Below are 5,368 nucleotides of genomic sequence, written 5' to 3' on the forward strand. Positions count from 1 at the left end.
AACACTGTACAAGAGGCTATTCAATAGATTAATGCAGAATCACTTTACTGTCCTCCAATTATACTAGTATTTTCAGTAACTAATGCTCTCACTAACCTGAATATAGAAATTTAACCCTGTAAAGAATTTGAGTTGCATACTTAACCTCTATTATTAAATATCATGCCATCAAAGTTACATAAGATAAAGACAACTACAACTTAACCAAGAGCATAAATTTACGTTGAGAAGGTCACTACTATTCATGACCTGGAATGTTTAAGGATTGTGACATAAGTAAAAGGTCAGGAGTCAGAACCACTACACTAATCTTAGCGGTGGTGCATGCTGCCCTGCCATGAGTTTAACGCTGTTTCTGTGTCAGTGTCAACAGATAGTACTGGTTCACCAAACAGGGTTTTAAATAGAAATTTGAAAACGCTTGGTTAGTATTCTTATAAGAACATTGTCTATTTTACCATAAAAATTGAATTGAAATATGAAGCCAAAATATGAGACATTTTGGCTGCACATATTTCATTATTAAATTATTTTTATTTTTCCATTAGATCTGTAAAACCTTTCAATTTTACATCTTTATTTCGCTTATGTGGACTGAGGCATTGGTCGCTGCTATTTGTTGCTACGGGACCATTTTTCATTCAATCAATGCGTTCATCAGTCCTTAACAATTGATTTTTGCACAGCCAATTGGATAGATCATGCAGTTAATAAAATTTAGTCTGGGCAATAGACAAAAGAGTCACAGCAACCTTCTGTCATCCAATATTATATTTTTATTAGAAACAGAAATGCAGCTGTTCTGTCCTTTTGTCACCCACTTATTCTCTTAGAGATATGTCACAATGAGTGATCCTTTGTTTTCATCCTCTAAAAACTTCCACTCCATATTAACGGTGGCTTAGCCCTTAGCTGAGTTCTAGTCACATTTCAACTATCTTTTGAACTAGGTTATTGCTCATTATTCAAAGTTTGTTTATTCATATCTTTGGTCATTTAAAAAATATCGCATTCATTTTACGTCCCCACTGTCTAGGACAATGTCATGCCCATAGAAGTTGTTAAATGCATATTTTCAAAATGAGTGAATGAGTGAATCATCAATCAATCAATGCAAGAGGACTTGTTACAAAATGACACAATCTTTCAAATAAGTATACGGTCTAACAGTGAACCAATTTTAGGTCTATCATGATGGAAAGGATGAGATTTCTCCCATCTAATCTTTTCAAGCTGCTTCTGTGCTAGACCAGTCTCTGTTGTTCATATTCCCTCTGAGAAGCAACCAGAAGCCCTTGCTGACTCGTGGCCTTGCTGTCCTCACTACCAGAGAAGACCTTTTCCATAAGTCTTCTGCACAGCTGGTCAATTACCTTTCATACAAAGATACTGGACCTTTAAAATCTTCACTAATCTCTCTGCTTACATGACAAACTCCCAACTGTGGCGGACAACACATTTCACGTCTGAGGCCAGAAGAGGTAGGACTCCACCTTCACCATGACTCCAAAACAAAGCCTCTACCTAAGGCACACTGGGTCCCCTACCGTTTATAGCATCCAGTGGGGGCCTTATGTGCTTAAGCTAATTTCAGCATGGAATTTCTTCCCTCCACTCTTTTATCAAAATGGCCAACAGAGTTTTATATGAGTTTTATAGAAGAAGGTGGAGACACACAGGGGTCCTGACAGACACTGTTATGAGTTCAGGGGAATCTGACTCTTTGTGATTTTTCCCCAGTACATTTAGAGGGTAACGATGAAATGAGTTTTCTCTAGGAGTGATGCTAAGTCAGTTGACATTCGGTGTTCTTCTGCTATTTTATTTTGTTTCATATTTTAAGATCATAGCAACAGCTTATCTGTAAGTTCAGAATGTAACATATTTTGCTATATATCTGCTATTATTTTTGACTTGAATTCAAGTGCATAATCTTGTGTCCAGGAGGTAGAAGTCTAATAAATCTTTTTAAAAGATGGTGTATATGGTTATAACCATTCCTGTTATTTTTTAAAAGCATTACATCAGTTTAACACCATGCCCTCTGGTAGTGTTACTTGTTAAAATATTTTATGTATTTATACTTCAGCTTTTAAAAATTAATGCATAAACAAAACATTTTGTTGCCTCAACTTATAAAGATAAAATGTGGAATTATTGAGCATTGGGTTTGACTGCTCTTGGAAAGTTTTTTTCAATCCGGGAGGATATTGTTCTTATTCAACAATGCATCTGAAGTAATATCATTACATAAAACACCTGGAATCCCAAAGAGCAGATCAAGGAGTTGTACAATCGTTTAATTGGCTAAGACGTGGAGAATAGCAAGGAAGATTTGGATATACACTTCATTCTATAAAATGTGATGCAGGACATCTCCATTTTGATTGAATTTGATAAACTGTCACCTAGGAAAATTAAACTGTAACCTTATTCACCTCCATCATAGAGAAAGCAGATGTTTAAACTTTCCCAACCTAAGTATATGGAGAGTCACACAATTTGAAATCTAATTAGTGTTTAATAAGCCATTTGAAATGATGTCATTCAACCCTTACAAATTAATCCTGCTCTTTCAACACCTGCTGGTAGTTTGCAACAGTAATTATTTCATGACAAAAAAGAGGCTTGAACCAGTCTATATTAACATGACCATCTCTCATGACTGTTCCATACTTTGGATGCTAATAACCCCCTCCAGGCCTAAGAGGAAAGAAACAGCTACAGACATAATGAGACTTGCTCTTAATGGAAGACAGTTTACTATTCTAAAATACAATTTCTGAGGTCAGTTGGAGAAAAGTACCTTCCCCAACCTATTATGAATCTTTCAGAGATTTCTTCACTAAACCCCTGTTTACCTATTTTTCAAAAAACAGACTTGCATTGATGGTATAATAGACAGGAAATTTAACAAAAAGTACTCTTTCACTAAAAGTAGAAATTTGTAAATGGAATAGAATATCTTCCTTAAAATAAATTAAAACCTGCTATAACTAAAACTGTCAAATCTTCCCTGAACCAGTGTTTAACATCTCAGAATAACTGACTGCTGTGGTATAACTTAAATTCAACTGAGCAGTTACCATTTCATTATTGGTAGTATTAGTTATAAAGTTACCAGTAGCAAAAAAGAATAATACTTATATCACAAAGTCTTTGGGGGTTACTAGTCAGAGTTACAAATGTGAGAATTCCTCCCACGTACTAGTCATTCAACAAATGCCTGTGCTTTTCTTCCTTCGGCCCAGCGCTGCTGTAGAAGTCCCAGGAACTTCCAGAATTGAGACAAACACTAGGGAAGGTGCATGTCCATAAATTTGCCTCTGCACAACAACCATACCTTTATTTGAAAGGAAATTCTTTCTTATTCTCCATGCATCTAAGTGATTTGCTTCCTTTTACCCACAGTTGAAATCCACCCTTCTCTGTGGTCCAGTTCCTAGTGTTTGGGTCCATAATTTCTGATCCTCTGCATTCCTGGCATCTGTAATATTCTCTAGATTAGTATCTATAATATTCTTTAAATTGTTATAGAGAATTGGGGGAAGATCATTTTAAACACGTATAATGCATCTTCTCAATGAAAAAGAGGTTTGCAACTAAACTGAAGATATGTATTTTATGCTTCCGTTTACCCTTTTTCAAATTTTATCAGTTAATGTTATCCATTATACTATTCATTTATATCCTCATCCAAATTCATATTCAAGGATAATTTTTCTCTGTTTTGATTGTCAGAAAGTAAAATTTCTGATTTTCTATCACAGTTGTGGTTTTATTATTGGTACCCAATGAAGTTTTTTTTGTTTGTTTTAAATACACATTTATTTTCATCACTAGGTGCAACCCACCCCTGAGAAGTGGGGAGGTATAGGTTATATTCATCTCCCTCAAGTTGGAGTATCTGCAAAAATTAATTGGGATTCTTTTTCACAAGAAATTTGTCTATTCTCCCACATTTATTTATTTACTCAGTCATTTAATTTTATCAGTATAGTTTCACAGATATATATTTCATATATTGGATTATAATCAAATACTATTTATTTATTTTGTTGCTCAAATGGTCCAGCTTCAACCATTAGCAATTTGTTCACTTGGTTCCTGTGTTCCTTTGATTTCTCCCAACCATTCTGGGTTTTTGTTGTTGTTTTGTTTGTTTCTTCTGTTTGTTTCATTTTTAACGATTTTTTACTTGCCCTGGACGATGCCCGAGGCTTATCATGCGTACTTCTTGCCATGACCCTAGATTTAGTCATTTCTTCATGGAATCCTGTTGTTTTTATTGTCAACTGAAATGCCAGAACAGGTTTACATTAACACATATATTTGCACATATTGTATTTATAAATAGTTCTATCTTTAACCATCTATATCTATATTAATCTAAATATGATCTCATTCTTACCTCTCCAACTCTAATCCAGTAGCTCATGGATTAGTCGAGCCTCTTCTCCTTTCTTATCTGTATCTTAATCCAGTTACAGCAAGAAGCCTAGTTTGCACCTTCAATCTACAATTTACTGAATTGTTTTAAACCAGTGCGCTTGTGCAGTTGTTTCACAATTAACAAATTTCCCTCTGGGAAACCGTTCCATGTAGTAGAGCACAGTGTTTATGTACAGGTTCTCTTGCATTTAGTCTTACAGTCCCCAGCAATTTCCAAAGTTACTGAGGTCACCATCATTTTCCCCCATCCCTTTCAGTGAGGTTTACTGCCTATATTTTTAATACAGTTACACTCTTATGTTAGGTCTGCATTTCAACCCAATATGCCTGGAGTTTCTAAATTGTTTTTTCTAATCTACACTTGTCAAGGTCTACTCTTTGTTCTGTAAAGTTCTACAGATTTTCACAAATACATAGTGCCATGTATCCACTATTACAGTATCATTCATCCCCTTCTAATAATCTCCTGTGCTTCCTCTAATCAACCCTCACGTCTTCACCGTGGCAGCTGCTGATCTTTGAATAGATGTGTAATGGTCAAAAGGTCATTATTTCTGTGTTTCAGTTGAAAGGGAATGTTTCCGTGATCTTATCATTAATATGATATTATCATATTAACTGCCTCTTCTTTCTCTTGTTTTGGTCGATATTCTTTGTGAATTTGAGACCCTTCATAATTTGCTGACAGTGTCTACTTTAGATTTTGCACTTTCGATTTTGCCAAGCATTCACTCATGCTTGCTCAACATCAACTGATATTATCATATGATTTTCTCCTTTAACCTGTTGACGTGGTGTGTTGCACTGACTGAACTTCCAAAGTTGAAATAGCCTTGCATATCCCACTTGGTTGTGGTGCATAATTCTTTTTGTACATTGTTGAATTTGATTTGCTAATATTTTTGAAGATTTTTGC

Source organism: Kogia breviceps, chromosome 9 (assembly GCF_026419965.1).
Source record: "Kogia breviceps isolate mKogBre1 chromosome 9, mKogBre1 haplotype 1, whole genome shotgun sequence".
Taxonomy (NCBI): domain Eukaryota; kingdom Metazoa; phylum Chordata; class Mammalia; order Artiodactyla; family Physeteridae; genus Kogia; species Kogia breviceps.